The sequence below is a fragment of the Engystomops pustulosus genome, chromosome 8, assembly GCF_040894005.1.
Source record: "Engystomops pustulosus chromosome 8, aEngPut4.maternal, whole genome shotgun sequence".
Classification (NCBI taxonomy): domain Eukaryota; kingdom Metazoa; phylum Chordata; class Amphibia; order Anura; family Leptodactylidae; genus Engystomops; species Engystomops pustulosus.
Window position 1 is genome coordinate 123,272,153 of NC_092418.1, and position 20,948 is coordinate 123,293,100.

Here is a 20,948-nt window from a genome sequence, read left to right on the forward strand (position 1 = left end):
CATTTATAAAATCGGCAAAGCCGAGGTTATCGGAAACCTGTCACCAGCTACAAATAACATTCCGTAAGATTTAAAGATACAATATGCACAAACTGTACATAGACATTTGCTACATATGGGAAAGATCTGATATCCCTGAATAGACTGATTGTAGAGACAAAAGCTGAATGACTCCCATCATTGTAGGATCAGATAGAAGCCTTGGACTGACATATACAGCGGGAGCTGAGCCGCACTCCAGGTGCGATAGGATGTGTCACGTCTCCCAGGTCACTGTGACATCACTCATTGTGAGTGATAAGGGAGGCTCAGGTAAGTACACATGGACGTGGCACAGGTCGTGGCGGTGACTCACACTGGGAGCTGATGCTATAATTAGTCCGGTTACAGTAATGAGTAAATAGACCATAAGTAACACTATGTAGGGCCGGAGCAACCAATCAGATGTGTAGTGTTTCATCATTGTACAGATACAAACGTATATACTAGTGATGTCACGTGTCGTGTGTGCAGTGATTGGCCGCCCTGCTCATGGGACTTTACTATGGATGCAACATTGCCTTTAAATTAAGGCAAACTGAGGTGTCAGCATCTTACAATGTTCAGTTCTATTTTTATATTTTTGGAAGAATTTTTTTTTTCAACTGTTTTTGTATGAAATTTCTATTGGGTTTTTACCAGAAGCTTCTCTTTATGATTTAAACTAAATCTTCCATCCAAGTGCAACAAGATAAACCCGGGACACTTACAAATAGATCCCAGCACGGTGACTGTGGTATCTTCTAATATTTGTTATCTATGGCCTCCTTCCTTCTAAAATCACTTTCAAAATTATGGTAATGAGCCAGAAGACCGTCTGTGCTGTACCTTCACAGGCTGTTACACTGTTCGGCAAGTGCTGAGGGAGCAGAGGGGGGGGGGGGGCGGTGAAACAACCTGTGAAGCTACAGCACAGAGGGTCTCTGGTTAACACCCCCCAGAGCCCCTTTGACCCATTAGCATAATTTTAAAAGTTAGTTTTAGAAGAAAGGAGGCCCTGGATAACAAATATAAAAAGATTATATCACGACTGATTTTGATCAGATTTGGGGAGATTTCCTTTGAAGATACACAATAAAAACATAAAACTAAAATGAAAACCACAAAAATCACAAAACTATATGAAACACAATAACAGAGGCTCAAAAGTGCGGAAAATAAAAGTGCGGGAGCAGAGGCTGTTATGGGGGATCCATCAACATTCATTATAAAAATACATATTGAATCCTTTGTATAAACATAAGACCACACGGCTCGGGATTGTACTCAGAGACTTTGGGAATGAAGCGGCTGAATTATCCGGAGCGGTGAAGAATCGGGCTCTGTTCTGCGGCTCAGATCTTTCATTCCTCCGACGCTGTTTTACAATGTTTCTTTTAGATATCAGGTGGGTTGTGTTTCACTTCATTGTATCTGAAGCCGCATTTCAAAGAATTTGTATGTATAACAGATACTGAAGGGGCCACATTCATCAAAAACAGTGCAGTGTGTACTATGTGCAGGGTTCTGTGTACTATGTGCAGTGTCCTGTGTACTATGTACAGTGCCTTGTGTACTATGTGCAGGGGTCCTGTGTACTATGTGCAGGGGTCCTGTGTACTATGTGCAGGGTTCTGTGTACTATGTGCAGGGTGTGTACTATGTGCAGAGTGTCCTGTGTACTATGTGCAGGGGTCCTGTGTACTATGTGCAGGGGTCCTGTGTACTATGTGCAGGGTCCTGTGTACTATGTGCAGGGTCCTGTGTACTATGTGCAGGTGTCCTGTGTGCTATGTGCAGTGTGTACTATGTACAGTACCTTGTGTACTTTGTGCAGTGTGTACTATGTACAGTGCCTTGTGTACTATGTGCAGTGTGTACTATGTACAGTGCCTTGTGTACTATGTGCAGGGTTCTGTGTACTATGTGCAGGGTGTGTACTATGTACAGTGCCTTGTGTACTATGTGCAGGGTTCTGTGTACTATGTGCAGGGTGTGTACTATGTGCAGTGTCCTGTGTACTATGTACAGTGCCTTGTGTACTATGTGCAGTGTGTACTATGTACAGTGCCTTGTGTACTATGTGCAGTGTGTACTATATGCAGGGTGTGTACTATGTGCAGTGTGTGCTATGTGCAGTGTCCTGTGTACTATGTACAGTGCCTTGTGTACTATGTGCAGTGTGCACTATGTACAGTGTCCTGTGTACTATGTGCAGTGTCCTGTGTACTATGAACAGTGCCTTGTGTACTATGTGCAGTGTGTACTATGTACAGTGCCTTGTGTACTATGTGCAGTGTGTACTATGTGCAGTGTGTACTATGTGCAGTGAGTACTATGTACAGGGGTCCTGTGTACTATGTGCAGTGTCCTGTGTACTATGTACCGTGTCCTGTGTACTATGTGCAGGGGTCCTGTGTACTATGTGCAGTGTCCTGTGTACTATGTGCAGTGTCCTGTGTACTATGTGCATTGCCTTGTGTACTATGTGCAGTGTCCTGTGTACTATGTGCCGTGTCCTGTGTACTATGTGCAGTGTCCTGTGTACTATGTGCAGTGTCCTGTGTACTATGTGCAGTGTGTACTATGTGCAATGTGTACTATGTGCAGTGTCCTGTGTACTATGTGCAGTGTGTACTATATGCAGTGTGTACTATGTGCAGTGTCCTGTGTACTATGTGCAGTGTGTACTATGTGCAGGGTGTGCTATGTGCAGGGTCCTGTGTACTATGTGTAGTGTGTACTATGTGCAGTTTGTACTATGTGCAGGGTCCTGTGTACTATGTGCAGGGGGTGTGTACTATGTGCAGTGTCCTGTGTACTATGTGCAGTGTGTACTATGTGCAGGGTGTACTATATGCAGTGTGTACTATGTGCAGTGTCCTGTGTACTATGTGCAGGGGTGTGTACTATGTGCAGGGGGTGTACTATGTGCAGTGTGTACTATGTGCAGTATGTACTATGTGCAGGGTCCTGTGTACTATGTGCAGGGTCCTGTGTGCTATGTGCAGGTGTCCTGTGTGCTATGTGCAGTGTGTACTATGTGCAGGGGGTGTACTATGTGCAGTGTGTACTATGTGCAGTTTGTACTATGTGCAGGGTGTGTACTATGTGCAGGGTGTGTACTATGTGCAGTGTGTACTATGTACAGTGCCTTGTGTACTATGTGCAGGGTTCTGTGTACTATGTGCAGGGTGTGTACTATGTACAGTGCCTTGTGTACTATGTGCAGGGTTCTGTGTACTATGTGCAGGGTGTGTACTATGTGCAGTGTCCTGTGTACTATGTACAGTGCCTTGTGTACTATGTGCAGTGTGTACTATGTACAGTGCCTTGTGTACTATGTGCAGTGTGTACTATATGCAGGGTCCTGTGTACTATGTGCAGTGTGTGCTATGTGCAGTGTCCTGTGTACTATGTACAGTGCCTTGTGTACTATGTGCAGTGTGCACTATGTACAGTGTCCTGTGTACTATGTGCAGTGTCCTGTGTACTATGAACAGTGCCTTGTGTACTATGTGCAGTGTGTACTATGTACAGTGCCTTGTGTACTATGTGCAGTGTGTACTATGTGCAGTGTGTACTATGTGCAGTGAGTACTATGTACAGGGGTCCTGTGTACTATGTGCAGTGTCCTGTGTACTATGTACCGTGTCCTGTGTACTATGTGCAGGGGTCCTGTGTACTATGTGCAGTGTCCTGTGTACTATGTGCAGTGTCCTGTGTACTATGTGCAGTGTCCTGTGTACTATGTGCATTGCCTTGTGTACTATGTGCAGTGTCCTGTGTACTATGTGCCGTGTCCTGTGTACTATGTGCAGTGTCCTGTGTACTATGTGCAGTGCCCTGTGTACTATGTGCAGTGTGTACTATGTGCAATGTGTACTATGTGCAGTGTCCTGTGTACTATGTGCAGTGTGTACTATATGCAGTGTGTACTATGTGCAGTGTCCTGTGTACTATGTGCAGTGTGTACTATGTGCAGGGTGTGCTATGTGCAGGGTCCTGTGTACTATGTGTAGTGTGTACTATGTGCAGTTTGTACTATGTGCAGGGTCCTGTGTACTATGTGCAGGGGGTGTGTACTATGTGCAGTGTCCTGTGTACTATGTGCAGTGTGTACTATGTGCAGGGTGTACTATATGCAGTGTGTACTATGTGCAGTGTCCTGTGTACTATGTGCAGGGGTGTGTACTATGTGCAGGGGGTGTACTATGTGCAGTGTGTACTATGTGCAGTATGTACTATGTGCAGGGTCCTGTGTACTATGTGCAGGGTCCTGTGTGCTATGTGCAGGTGTCCTGTGTGCTATGTGCAGTGTGTACTATGTGCAGGGGGTGTACTATGTGCAGTGTGTACTATGTGCAGTTTGTACTATGTGCAGGGTGTGTACTATGTGCAGGGTGTGTACTATGTGCAGTGTGTACTATGTGCAGGGGGTGTACTATGTGCAGTGTGTACTATGTGCAGTGTGTACTATGTGCAGGGTCCTGTGTACTATGTGCAGGTGTCCTGTGTGCTATGTGCAGTGTGTACTATGTGCAGGGGGTGTACTATGTGCAGTGTGTACTATGTGCAGTTTGTACTATGTGCAGGGTCCTGTGTACTATGTGCAGGGGATGTGTACTATGTGCAGGGTGTACTATATGCAGTGTCCTGTGTGCAGTGTGTACTATATGCAGGATGTACTATATGCAGTGTGTACTATGTGCAGGGTGTACTATATGCAGTGTGTATTATGTGCAGTGTCCTGTGTACTATGTGCAGTGTGTACTATGTGCAGGGTCCTGTGTACTATGTGCAGGGTCCTGCGTACTATATGCAGTGTGTACTATGTGCAGTGTCCTGTGTACTATGTGCAGGTGTCCTGTGTGCTATGTGCAGTGTGTACTATGTGCAGTGTCCTGTGTACTATGTGCAGTGTGTACTATGTGCAGTGTCCTGTGTGCTATGTGCAGTGTGTACTATGTGCAGTGTCCTGTGTACTATGTGCAGTGTCCTGTGTACTATGTGCAGGTGTCCTGTTTGCTATGTGCAGTGTGTACTATGTGCAGGGGGTGTACTATGTGCAGTGTGTACTATGTGCAGGGGGTGTGTACTATGTGCAGGGTGTACTATATGCAGTGTGTACTATGTGCAGTGTCCTGTGTACTATGTGCAGGGGGTGTGTACTATGTGCAGGGTGTACTATATGCAGTGTGTACTATGTGCAGGGTGTACTATATGCAGGGTCCTGTGTACTATGTGCAGGGTGTGTACTATGTGCAGTGTCCTGTGTACTATGTGCAGTGTGTACTATGTGTAATATGTGTAGTGTGTACTATGTGCAGGGGGTGTATTATGTGCAGTGTGTACTATGTGCAGTGTCCTGTGTACTATGTGCAGTGTGTACTATGTGCAGGGCCCTGTGTACTATGTGCAGTGTGTATTATGTGCAGGGGGTTGTACTATGTGCAGTGTGTATTATGTGCAGGGGGTGTACTATGTGCAGGGGGTTGTACTATGTGCAGGGTGTGTACTATGTGCAGGGTGTGTACTATGTGCAGGGTGTGTACTATGTGCAGGGGGTGTGTACTATGTGCAGGGTCCTGTGTACTATGTGCAGGGTCCTGTGTACTATGTGCAGGGTCCTGTGTACTATGTGCAGGGTGTGTACTATGTGCAGGGTCCTGTGTACTATGTGCAGGGTCCTGTGTACTATGCGCAGGGGGTGTGCACTATGTGCAGGGTGTACTATATGCAGTGTGTACTATGTGCAGGGTGTACTATATGCAGGGTCCTGTGTACTATGTGCAGGGTGTGTACTATGTGCAGTGTCCTGTGTACTATGTGCAGTGTGTACTATGTGTAATATGTGTAGTGTGTACTATGTGCAGGGGGTGTATTATGTGCAGTGTCCTGTGTACTATGTGCAGTGTGTACTATGTGCAGGGCCATGTGTACTATGTGCAGTGTGTATTATGTGCAGGGGGTTGTACTATGTGCAGTGTGTATTATGTGCAGGGGGTGTACTATGTGCAAGGGGTTGTACTATGTGCAGGGTGTGTACTATGTGCAGGGTGTGTACTATTTGCAGGGTGTGTACTATGTGCAGGGGGTGTGTACTATGTGCAGGGTCCTGTGTACTATGTGCAGGGTCCTGTGTACTATGTGCCGTGTCCTGTGTACTATGTGCAGTGTCCTGTGTACTATGTGCAGTGCCCTGTGTACTATGTGCAGTGTGTACTATGTGCAATGTGTACTATGTGCAGTGTCCTGTGTACTATGTGCAGTGTGTACTATATGCAGTGTGTACTATGTGCAGTGTCCTGTGTACTATGTGCAGTGTGTACTATGTGCAGGGTGTGCTATGTGCAGGGTCCTGTGTACTATGTGTAGTGTGTACTATGTGCAGTTTGTACTATGTGCAGGGTCCTGTGTACTATGTGCAGGGGGTGTGTACTATGTGCAGTGTCCTGTGTACTATGTGCAGTGTGTACTATGTGCAGGGTGTACTATATGCAGTGTGTACTATGTGCAGTGTCCTGTGTACTATGTGCAGGGGTGTGTACTATGTGCAGGGGGTGTACTATGTGCAGTGTGTACTATGTGCAGTATGTACTATGTGCAGGGTCCTGTGTACTATGTGCAGGGTCCTGTGTGCTATGTGCAGGTGTCCTGTGTGCTATGTGCAGTGTGTACTATGTGCAGGGGGTGTACTATGTGCAGTGTGTACTATGTGCAGTTTGTACTATGTGCAGGGTGTGTACTATGTGCAGGGTGTGTACTATGTGCAGTGTGTACTATGTGCAGGGGGTGTACTATGTGCAGTGTGTACTATGTGCAGTGTGTACTATGTGCAGGGTCCTGTGTACTATGTGCAGGTGTCCTGTGTGCTATGTGCAGTGTGTACTATGTGCAGGGGGTGTACTATGTGCAGTGTGTACTATGTGCAGTTTGTACTATGTGCAGGGTCCTGTGTACTATGTGCAGGGGATGTGTACTATGTGCAGGGTGTACTATATGCAGTGTCCTGTGTGCAGTGTGTACTATATGCAGGATGTACTATATGCAGTGTGTACTATGTGCAGGGTGTACTATATGCAGTGTGTATTATGTGCAGTGTCCTGTGTACTATGTGCAGTGTGTACTATGTGCAGGGTCCTGTGTACTATGTGCAGGGTCCTGCGTACTATATGCAGTGTGTACTATGTGCAGTGTCCTGTGTACTATGTGCAGGTGTCCTGTGTGCTATGTGCAGTGTGTACTATGTGCAGTGTCCTGTGTACTATGTGCAGTGTGTACTATGTGCAGTGTCCTGTGTGCTATGTGCAGTGTGTACTATGTGCAGTGTCCTGTGTACTATGTGCAGTGTCCTGTGTACTATGTGCAGGTGTCCTGTTTGCTATGTGCAGTGTGTACTATGTGCAGGGGGTGTACTATGTGCAGTGTGTACTATGTGCAGGGGGTGTGTACTATGTGCAGGGTGTACTATATGCAGTGTGTACTATGTGCAGTGTCCTGTGTACTATGTGCAGGGGGTGTGTACTATGTGCAGGGTGTACTATATGCAGTGTGTACTATGTGCAGGGTGTACTATATGCAGGGTCCTGTGTACTATGTGCAGGGTGTGTACTATGTGCAGTGTCCTGTGTACTATGTGCAGTGTGTACTATGTGTAATATGTGTAGTGTGTACTATGTGCAGGGGGTGTATTATGTGCAGTGTGTACTATGTGCAGTGTCCTGTGTACTATGTGCAGTGTGTACTATGTGCAGGGCCCTGTGTACTATGTGCAGTGTGTATTATGTGCAGGGGGTTGTACTATGTGCAGTGTGTATTATGTGCAGGGGGTGTACTATGTGCAGGGGGTTGTACTATGTGCAGGGTGTGTACTATGTGCAGGGTGTGTACTATGTGCAGGGTGTGTACTATGTGCAGGGGGTGTGTACTATGTGCAGGGTCCTGTGTACTATGTGCAGGGTCCTGTGTACTATGTGCAGGGTCCTGTGTACTATGTGCAGGGTGTGTACTATGTGCAGGGTCCTGTGTACTATGTGCAGGGTCCTGTGTACTATGCGCAGGGGGTGTGCACTATGTGCAGGGTGTACTATATGCAGTGTGTACTATGTGCAGGGTGTACTATATGCAGGGTCCTGTGTACTATGTGCAGGGTGTGTACTATGTGCAGTGTCCTGTGTACTATGTGCAGTGTGTACTATGTGTAATATGTGTAGTGTGTACTATGTGCAGGGGGTGTATTATGTGCAGTGTCCTGTGTACTATGTGCAGTGTGTACTATGTGCAGGGCCATGTGTACTATGTGCAGTGTGTATTATGTGCAGGGGGTTGTACTATGTGCAGTGTGTATTATGTGCAGGGGGTGTACTATGTGCAAGGGGTTGTACTATGTGCAGGGTGTGTACTATGTGCAGGGTGTGTACTATTTGCAGGGTGTGTACTATGTGCAGGGGGTGTGTACTATGTGCAGGGTCCTGTGTACTATGTGCAGGGTCCTGTGTACTATGTGCAGGGTCCTGTGTACTATGTGCAGGGTGTGTACTATGTGCAGGGTGTGTACTATGTGCAGGGAGTGTACTATGTGCAGGGGGTGTGTACTATGTGCAGGGGGTGTACTATGTGCAGGGGGTGTACTATGTGCAGGGGGTGTACTATGTGCAGGGGGTGTGTACTATGTGCAGGGGGTGTGTACTATGTGCAGGGGGTGTACTATGTGCAGTGTGTACTATGTGCAGGGGGGTGTACTATGTGCAGGGGGGTGTACTATGTACAGGGGGTGTACTATGTGCAGGGGGTGTACTATGTGCAGGGGGTGTACTATGTGCAGGGTGTGTACTATGTACAGTGTCCTGTGCAGTATGCAGGGGGGTGCCATATTCAGGATAAGTGGTGCATGTTCTTCATGAATGTGGTGCCCCCTGCACTTTTTTTCGGTTCGCCTTTACCATGGGGCGTGCAACACATTTCTGTCGGACTTTGCATGATAAATGTGTAGCAGTCAGCACCAGATGAAATTTGTGTGGCGTTGGGTATAAGGCAGCGGTGCCACAAATGTGGAGACTTTATAATTACATGTACAAGCAGTTTGTTCTGAAAAGAATGTGCAAAGTCAGACAAATAAATGGGGCGGGGCTTAGAGAAATGAAAATCAGCGATTGAATCACACGGGCCATAAGAGCGATCAGAAATCAGGCAAGAAACACCTGACCGGTCACTAGTGATGTTCTTCATATGAAATGTCCTGAGGTATATGTTGCCTTGGCACCTCAATAGCCGTGTGCGGCCCCGCTGCTATAGTGTGGCAGTGGCCCTATACAATGACAACAATATAGACAACATGGCGACATTTACGGGAAAGTCTCTTCACTTGCGTCATTTTTTTTTAATAACATCCAATTGCAGAAATAAATATAAATGAGAGTTGAATTAAGTGTTTCACCCTCAGAGTTCCCCTTTAATGACCATCTCTGAGAGATGGGATGTATATATATGTACGGGAGGTATATAGTATGTCCCCTGATTACACCCCACATATCTGATTGGAGAGCCTGAACAGACCACCCCATACGGTAGGTATCCAGGGGGATGTAAACGCTGAATGACCGGCTCAGTTCTGTAAGAATCGGGAGGTCCACGTTACAATGTTACAATAATCAAAGTGGGAAATCATCAGGTCATGAACTATTATCTCCTGATGTATTATACTGTAGGGTAATAAGTAACCAGCAGAGGCTATAGGGGATATGGATGGTGGAGGTGACCCGAGCTGTGTACACAGGGACACACCGGGCTGGCACACAGGGACACACCGGGCTGGCACACAGGGACACACCGGGCCGGACACAGGGACACACCGGGCCGGCACACAGGGACACACCGGGCTGGCACACAGGGACACACCGGGCCGGCACACAGGGACACACCGGGCCGGCACACAGGGACACACCGTGCAGGCACACAGGGACACACCGGGCCGGTACACAGGGACACACCGGGCCGGTACACAGGGACACACCGGGCCGGCACACAGGGACACACCGGGCCGGCACACAGGGACACACCGGGCTGGCACACAGGGACACACCGGGCCGGTACACAGGGACACACCGGGCCGGTACACAGGGACACACCGGGCCGGTACACAGGGACACACCGGGCCGGTACACAGGGACACACCGGGCCGGTACACAGGGACACACCGGGCCGGCACACAGGGACACATCGGGCCGGCACACAGGGACACACCGGGCCGGTACACAGGGACACACCGGGCCGGTACACAGGGACACACCGGGCCGGTACACAGGGACACACCGGGCCGGTACACAGGGACACACCGGGCCGGCACACAGGGACACACCGGGCAGGTACACAGGGACACACCGGGTCGGTACACAAGGACACACCGGGCCGGTACACAGGGACACACCGGGCCGGCACACAGGGACACACCGGGCCGGCACACAGGGACACACCGGGCCGGCACACAGGGACACACCGGGCCGGTACACAGGGACACACCGGGCCGGTACACAGGGACACACCGGGCCGGTACACAGGGACACACCGGGCTGGCACACAGGGACACACCGGGCCGGCACACAGGGACACACCGGGCCGGTACACAGGGACACACCGGGCCGGTACACAGGGACACACCGGGCCGGCACACAGGGACACACCGGGCCGGCACACAGGGACACACCGGGCCGGCACACAGGGACACACCGGGCTGGCACACAGGGACACACCGGGCCGGCACACAGGGACACACCGGGCCGGTACACAGGGACACACCGGGCCGGTACACAGGGACACACCGGGCAGGTACACAGGGACACACCGGGCCGGTACACAGGACGCTCCGGATCACTCACTGTTTGCTCTTGGGTTTTCCCACACACTCGATGTGTGGAGTCCTCTCTAAACTCCTATTATACTCACATCTTTCTATATACATTATTATCCGCTGGAAAGTCTGCCCTGAAAGCAAACACAATAGTCACCTACAAAACCACAATGAGAATCCAGCTAGAAAGTGAATGGAGCTCGTAAAACAAGAAAAGCAACAAAAAAAATCCCCTCGCTGCCGAGCTGGAGGACGTCTGGCGCAGCTTCACAGCATTATGGGTAATTACAGAATTAATTAGAGCTATTATAGAAAACCACTGCTGACTCATCCACCACAATATAGAAATTATCCAGAGGATAAAAACAACTACAACTACAGACCACAAATAAAAAGAAACTTTCAGGGAGTAAAATAAAAATTGAATCAAATCAAAAGGGCGTGGTACATCAGGAGAGGGGAGTGGCCTATGAGGGGTGGGCGTGGCATATCAGTAGAGGGGAGTGGTACATCAGGAGAGAGGGGAGTGGCCTATGAGGGTGGGGGTGGTACATCAGGAGAGGGGAGTGGACTATGAGGGGGTGCGCGTGGCACCACCTGGTTTCAAAAATTGCAACAAATTTTCACACATGGTGTAAAAAAAAAGCCAAATAATAGAAGATATAATAAGAGATATTCTTTCCAGCATTAGACTTTGGCTCTTGGATACAGTATAAGACTTTATGGAACCACAGGGATTGGTACTGACCCACAGGAAATGCCCCCAAGCCTAACACTGATGGGTAACTGATGTAGACAGTGATCAGTGGACCTCTCCAGGCTTTGGATTAGGGGCCTCTCCAGAAGTTGACTTCTCCTGGCATTGGCTCAGTGGGCCTCTCCAAGCATTGGCTAACTGGGCCTCTCCATGCATTGGATCAGTAGGTCTTTCCATGCATTGGCTCAGTGAGTCTCTCCATGCATTGGCTCAGTGGGCTTCTCCATGAATTGGCTCAGTGGGTCTCTCTAGGCATTGGCTCAGTGGGCCTCTCCAGGCTCTGGCTTTGGGATCTCTCCAGGAGTGGGCCTCTCCGTGCATTGGCTAAATGGGCATCTCCTTGCATTGACTCAGTGAGCCTCTTTTGGCATTGGCTCAGTGGGCCTCTCCATGCATTGGATCAGTAGGTCTTTCCATGCATTGGCTCAGTGGGCCTCTCCATGCATTGGATCAGTAGGTCTTTCCATGCATTGGCTCAGTGAGTCTCTCCATGCATTGGCTCAGTGGGCTTCTCCATGTATTGGCTCAGTGGGCCTCTCCATGCATTGGATCAGTAGGTCTTTCCATGCATTGGCTCAGTGGGCTTCTCAATGTATTGGCTCAGTGAGTCTCTCCATGCATTGGATCAGTAGGTCTTTCCATGCATTGGCTCAGTGGGCCTCTCCATGCATTGGATCAGTAGGTCTTTCCATGTATTGGCTCAGTGAGTCTCTCCATGCATTGGCTCAGTGGGCTTCTCCATGTATTGGCTCAGTGAGTCTCTCCATGCATTGGCTCAGTGGGCTTCTCCATGTATTGGCTCAGTGAGTCTCTCCATGCATTGGCTCAGTGGGCTTCTCCATGTATTGGCTCAGTGAGTCTCTCCATGCATTGGCTCAGTGAGTCTCTCCATGCATTGGCTCAGTGAGTCTCTCCATGCATTGGCTCAGTGGGCCTCTCCATGCATTGGATCAGTAGGTCTTTCCATGTATTGGCTCAGTGAGTCTCTCCATGCATTGGCTCAGTGAGTCTCTCCATGCATTGGCTCAGTGAGTCTCTCCATGCATTGGCTCAGTGGGCTTCTCCATGTATTGGCTCAGTGGGCCTCTCCATGCATTGGCTCAGTGAGTCTCTCCATGCATTGGCTCAGTGAGTCTCTCCATGCATTGGCTCAGTGAGTCTCTCCATGCATTGGCTCAGTGAGTCTCTCCATGTATTGGCTCAGTGGGCCTCTCCTGGAATCTCTTGTGTGACACCACGAAGTAGATCCACATGTTTTGTTGTCCCAAATATTTCTTTTTTATATTTTCTGGTAAACACTCCTAAACACGACCTTTGTGTGTGTGAAGGCACATGACCCCGTGACCCTTATGTAGGGTAGGACTGAGGTAGGAAGGTAGGACACCAGAGCTTCACAAGGATCTGACCCTGAACATAGACCCCATATGGAGGTGACTTTGGGACTAATCTCTTGCAATTGGGGTCAAGCGATGGGAGGATTAACACATGACCTCCTAGATCTTTCCAGAAATCTCCAATGATAGAATCTAAACCTCCTGAGTCACCGATAAGGTTTGGGTTTTTATATCTGACCTACAAAAACTTCCTTTATTCTGGAATGACCTCTAATTATTATAGACAGGCAGGAGGTATAAATAGACCTGACACCAAAACCACAGAACTGGGTCACGGTGCCGGGTGCATGCGCCTCATACCTGCACATCTCACCCCTGGCTGCAGGTGGGTCCCAGCATCACTGGGGGGCCGTTACACTGTCATCCCTGAGTATTTGTTTGCTGTTATGTGTTGATCTTATGACCCTCTTTATATAACATTCAGTTGTACACAGAAGCTGAAGGTAAATGTGCGGCATCAAATGACAAAGAAAATCAACTACCAAAATCCATGATGACAAGTATAAGCAAAAACAGGAGTTTACCTTAAATACAATCTCCCATCAGAATCCATCCTCATAAACCAGGGACATTACTCCTGGATCCAGGCACCGGGGACATTACTCCTGGATCCAGGCACCGGGACTGTGGGATCTTCTTATATCTGTTATCTATGGCCTCCTTCCTTCTAACATCAACTTTTTGTACAATATGTAATCTAGCACCAGGGAGGGGAGACCTGCTCTGCTCATTGTAAAAGCCTGTGAAGCTGCAGCATAGAGAGACTCAGGAAAAACCCACCCATACCCTTCAGGCTCATTAGAATAATGTTAAAGTTTGATTATAGGGGGAAGGAGGCCATGGTTAACAAATATAAGAAGATCCCACAGTCCTGGAGCCCGGATCTATGAGTAATGTCCCCATCTTATCAGGATGGATCCTGATGGGAGATTTCCTTTAAGTTTGCAGTAGCCCCATTGCCCCCTCCCCATTATTGTACCCCATGCATCTGTTCTGTTGAATTAAGTAACAAAGACAAAGTATTAATTGTCATTATGGGACAAAGTTTGGGTTCCAGGTATAACACAGTGAATGGATTTAGAAGAGACATCTCCTTCCGTGACACAGTATAGATGGTGGATGGGGTCCATACATGACACAGTATAGATGGTGGATGGGGTCCATACATGACACAGTATAGATGGAGGATGGGGTCCATACATGACACAGTATAGATGGAGGATGAGGTCCATACATTACACAGTATAGATGGTGGATGGGGTCCATACATGACACAGTATAGATGGAGGATGAGGGCCATACATGACACAGTATAGATGGAGGATGGGGTCCATACATGACACAGTATAGATGGTGGATGAGGGCCATACATTACACAGTATAGATGGTGGATGAGGTCCATACATGACACAGTATAGATGGTGGATGAGGTCCATACATGACACAGTATAGATGGTGGATGAGGTCCATACATGACACAGTATAGATGGTGGATGAGGTCCATACATGACACAGTATAGATGGTGGATGGGGTCCATACATGACACAGTATAGATGGTGGATGAGGTCCATACATGACACAGTATAGATGGTGGATGAGGTCCATACATGACACAGTATAGATGGAGGATGGGGTCCATACATGACACAGTATAGATGGAGGATGGGGTCCATACATGACACAGTATAGATGGTGGATGGGGTCCATACATGACACGGTATAGATGGAGGATGGGGTCCATACATGACACAGTATAGATGGAGGATGGGGTCCATACATGACACAGTATAGATGGAGGATGAGGGCCATACATGACACAGTATAGATGGTGGAGGAGGTCCATACATGACACAGTATAGATGGTGGATGAGGTCCATACATGACACAGTATAGATGGTGGATGAGGTCCATACATGACACAGTATAGATGGTGGATGAGGTCCATACATTACACAGTATAGATGGAGGATGGGGTCCATACATGACACAGTATAGATGGTGGAGGAGGTCCATACATGACACAGTATAGATGGAGGATGGGGTCCATACATGACACAGTATAGATGGTGGATGGGGTCCATACATGACACAGTATAGATGGAGGATGGGGTCCATACATGACACAGTATAGATGGTGGATGAGGTCCATACATGACACAGTATAGATGGAGGATGGGGTCCATACATTACACAGTATAGATGGTGGATGAGGTCCATACATGACACAGTATAGATGGTGGATGAGGTCCATACATGACACAGTATAGATGGAGGATGGGGTCCATACATGACACAGTATAGATGGTGGATGGGGTCCATACATAACACAGTATAGATGGAGGATGGGGTCCATATATTACACAGTATAGATGGAGGATGGGGTCCATACATTACACAGTATAGATGGAGGATGGGGTCCATACAATACACAGTATAGATGGTGGATGAGGTCCATACATGACACAGTATAGATGGTGGATGGGGTCCATACATGACACAGTATAGATGGAGGATGGGGTCCATACATGACACAGTATAGATGGTGGAGGAGGTCCATACATGACACAGTATAGATGGAGGATGGGGTCCATACATGACACAGTATAGATGGAGGATGAGGTCCATACATGACACAGTATAGATGGAGGATGGGGTCCATACATTACACAGTATAGATGGTGGATGAGGTCCATACATGACACAGTATAGATGGTGGATGAGGTCCATACATGACACAGTATAGATGGAGGATGGGGTCCATACATGACACAGTATAGATGGTGGATGGGGTCCATACATAACACAGTATAGATGGAGGATGGGGTCCATACATTACACAGTATAGATGGAGGATGGGGTCCATACATTACACAGTATAGATGGAGGATGGGGTCCATACAATACACAGTATAGATGGTGGATGAGGTCCATACATGACACAGTATAGATGGTGGATGGGGTCCATACATGACACAGTATAGATGGAGGATGGGGTCCATACATGACACAGTATAGATGGTGGAGGAGGTCCATACATGACACAGTATAGATGGAGGATGGGGTCCATACATGACACAGTATAGATGGAGGATGAGGTCCATACATGACACAGTATAGATGGAGGATGGGGTCCATACATGACACAGTATAGATGGAGGATGGGGTCCATACATGACACAGTATAGATGGTGGATGGGGTCCATACATGACACAGTATAGATGGAGGATGGGGTCCATACATGACACAGTATAGATGGAGGATGGGGTCCATACATGACACAGTATAGATGGAGGATGGGGTCCATACATGAAACAGTATAGATGGAGGATGGGGTCCATACATTACACAGTATAGATGGAGGATGGGGTCCATACATTACACAGTATAGATGGAGGATGGGGTCCATACATTACACAGTATAGATGGTGGATGGGGTCCATACATTACACAGTATAGATGGTGGATGAGGTCCATACATGACACAGTATAGATGGAGGATGGGGTCCATACATGACACAGTATAGATGGAGGATGGGGTCCATAAATTACACAGTATAGATGGTGGATGAGGTCCATACATGACACAGTATAGATGGTGGATGAGGGCCATACATTACACAGTATAGATGGTGGATGAGGTCCATACATGACACAGTATAGATGGTGGATGAGGTCCATACATTACACAGTATAGATGGAGGATGGGGTCCATACATTACACAGTATAGATGGTGGATGAGGTCCATACATGACACAGTATAGATGGTGGATGAGGTCCATACATGACACAGTATAGATGGTGGATGAGGTCCATACATGACACAGTATAGATGGAGGATGGGGTCCATACATTACACAGTATAGATGGTGGATGAGGTCCATACATTACACAGTATAGATGGTGTAGGAGGTCCATACATTACACAGTATAGATGGTGGAGGAGGTCCATACATGACACAGTATAGATGGTGGATGAGGTCCATACATTACACAGTATAGATGGAGGATGGGGTCCATACATGACACAGTATAGATGGAGGATGGGGTCCATACGTGACACAGTATAGATGGTGGATGAGGTCCATACGTGACACAGTATAGATGGTGGATGGGGTCCATACATTACACAGTATAGATGGAGGATGGGGTCCATACATTACACAGTATAGATGGAGGATGGGGTCCATACATTACACAGTATAGATGGAGGATGGGGTCCATACATTACACAGTATAGATGGTGGATGAGGTCCAAACATGACACAGTATAGATGGTGGAGGAGGTCCATACATGACACAGTATAGATGGTGGATGAGGTCCATACATTACACAGTATAGATGGAGGATGGGGTCCATACATGACACAGTATAGATGGAGGATGGGGTCCATACATGACACAGTATAGATGGTGGATGAGGTCCATACGTGACACAGTATAGATGGTGGATGGGGTCCATACGTGACACAGTATAGATGGTGGATGAGGTCCATACATGACACAGTATAGATGGAGGATGGGGTCCATACATGACACAGTATAGATGGAGGATGGGGTCCATACATGACACAGTATAGATGGTGGATGAGGTCCATACAAGACACAGTATAGATGGTGGATGAGGTCCATACATTACACAGTATAGATGGTGGATGGGGTCCATACATGACACAGTATAGATGGTGGATGAGGTCCATACATTACACAGTATAGATGGTGGAGGAGGTCCATACATGACACAGTATAGATGGTGGGTGAGGTCCATACATGACACAGTATAGATGGTGGATGAGGGCCATACATGACACAGTATAGATGGTGGATGAGGTCCATACGTGACACAGTATAGATGGTGGATGGGGTCCATACGTGACACAGTATAGATGGTGGATGAGGTCCATACATGACACAGTATAGATGGTGGATGAGGTCCATACATGACACAGTATAGATGGTGGATGAGGTCCATACGTGACACAGTATAGATGGTGGATGGGGTCCATACGTGACACAGTATAGATGGTGGAGGAGGTCCATACGTGACACAGTATAGATGGTGGATGAGGTCCATACATTACACAGTATAGATGGTGGAGGAGGTCCATACATTACACAGTACAGATGGTGGATGAGGTCCATACATGACACAGTATAGATGGTGGATGAGGTCCATACATGACACAGTATAGATGGTGGATGGGGTCCATACGTGACACAGTATAGATGGTGGAGGAGGTTCATACGTGACACAGTATAGATGGTGGATGAGGTCCATACATTACACAGTATAGATGGTGTAGGAGGTCCATACATTACACAGTACAGATGGTGGATGAGGTCCATACATGACACAGTATAGATGGTGGATGAGGTCCATACATGACACAGTATAGATGGTGGATGAGGTCCATACATTACACAGTACAGATGGTGTAGGAGGTCCATACATGACACAGTACAGATGGTGGATGAGGTCCATACATGACACAGTATAGATGGTGGATGAGGTCCATACATGACACAGTATAGATGGTGGATGAGGTCCATACATGACACAGTATAGATGGTGGATGAGGTCCATACATGACACAGTATAGATGGAGGATGGGGTCCATACATTACACAGTATAGATGGTGGATGAGGTCCATACATGACACAGTATAGATGGTGGATGAGGTCCATACATGACACAGTATAGATGGTGGATGAGGTCCATACATTACACAGTATAGATGGAGGATGGGGTCCATACATGACACAGTATAGATGGTGGATGAGGTCCATACATGACACAGTATAGATGGTGGATGAGGTCCATACATGACACAGTATAGATGGTGGATGAGGGCCATACATGACACAGTATAGATGGTGGATGAGGTCCATACATTACACAGTATAGATGGTGGATGAGGTCCATACATGACACAGTATAGATGGTGGATGAGGTCCATACGTGACACAGTATAGATGGTGGAGGAGGTCCATACATGACACAGTATAGATGGTGGATGAGGTCCATACATGACACAGTATAGATGGTGGAGGAGGTCCATACATTACACAGTATAGATGGAGGATGGGGTCCATACATGACACAGTATAGATGGAGGATGGGGTCCATACATGACACAGTATAGATGGTGGATGAGGTCCATACATGACACAGTATAGATGGTGGATGAGGTCCATACATGACACAGTATAGATGGTGGATGAGGTCCATACATGACACAGTATAGATGGTGGATGAGGTCCATACATAACACAGTATAGATGGTGGATGAGGTCCATACATGACACAGTATAGATGGTGGATGAGGTCCATACATGACACAGTATAGATGGTGGATGAGGTCCATACATGACACAGTATAGATGGTGGATGAGGTCCATACATGACACAGTATAGATGGTGGATGAGGTCCATACATGACACAGTATAGATGGTGGATGAGGTCCATACATGACACAGTATAGATGGTGGATGAGGTCCATACATTACACAGTATAGATGGTGGATGAGGTCCATACATGACACAGTATAGATGGTGGATGAGGTCCATACATAACACAGTATAGATGGTGGATGAGGTCCATACATGACACAGTATAGATGGTGGATGAGGTCCATATATGACACAGTATAGATGGTGGAGGAGGGCCATACATGACACAGTATAGATGGTGGAGGAGGTCCATACATTACACAGTATAGATGGTGGATGAGGTCCATACATTACACAGTATAGATGGTGGAGGAGGTCCATACATGACACAGTATAGATGGTGGAGGAGGTCCATACATTACACAGTATAGATGGAGGATGAGGTCCATACATGACACAGTATAGATGGTGGAGGAGGTCCATACATGACACAGTATAGATGGTGGATGAGGTCCATACATGACACAGTATAGATGGTGGATGAGGTCCATACATGACACAGTATAGATGGTGGAGGAGGTCCATACATTACACAGTATAGATGGAGGATGAGGTCCATACATGACACAGTATAGATGGTGGAGGAGGTCCATACATGACACAGTATAGATGGTGGATGAGGTCCATACATGACACAGTATAGATGGTGGAGGAGGTCCATACATTACACAGTATAGATGGTGGATGAGGTCCATACATAACACAGTATAGATGGTGGATGAGGTCCATACATGACACAGTATAGATGGTGGATGAGGTCCATACATGACACAGTATAGATGGTGGATGAGGGCCATACATTACACAGTATAGATGGAGGAGGAGGGCCATACATTACACAGTATAGATGGAGGATGGGGTCCATACATTACACAGTATAGATGGTGGATGAGGTCCATACATGACACAGTATAGATGGTGGATGGGGTCCATACATGACACAGTATAGATGGAGGATGGGGTCCATACATGACACAGTATAGATGGTGGAGGAGGTCCATACATGACACAGTATAGATGGTGGATGAGGGCCATACATTACACAGTATAGATGGTGGATGAGGGCCATACATTACACAGTATAGATGGAGGAGGAGGGCCATACATTACACAGTATAGATGGTGGATGAGGTCCATACATGACACAGTATAGATGGAGGAGGAGGGCCATACATTACACAGTATAGTTTTTGCTGGAACACACAGAGGTTTTTCCAGCATTACATACAATATTCGGGAAGCACCGGCTACTTCTGCACCCATTGCCATTACAAAGCATATCCATTCCTCTTCCTTAAAGGGTTATTCCACCCCGATTATCATCTACTCACTGGATTGTTGGTGTCTGAAGTGACTCCCACCAGTAATTGGGAAACAAGTGCAACGTTTAATAATAATTCTATATTTATATAGCGCACACAGATTACGCAGCGCTGCACAAAGCATGTCAAACGCTTACTCCTGCCCCTTATATCAT

At 47.3% G+C, this 20,948-nt stretch overlaps 1 protein-coding gene across 2 annotated transcripts in view; it reads right to left on the reverse strand.

Moving 5' to 3' along the window:
* The window catches only part of GALNT5 (polypeptide N-acetylgalactosaminyltransferase 5), a 54,451-nt gene that overhangs the window by 28,489 nt on the left and 5,014 nt on the right, over nucleotides 1-20,948 (reverse strand). The window lies entirely within an intron of this gene.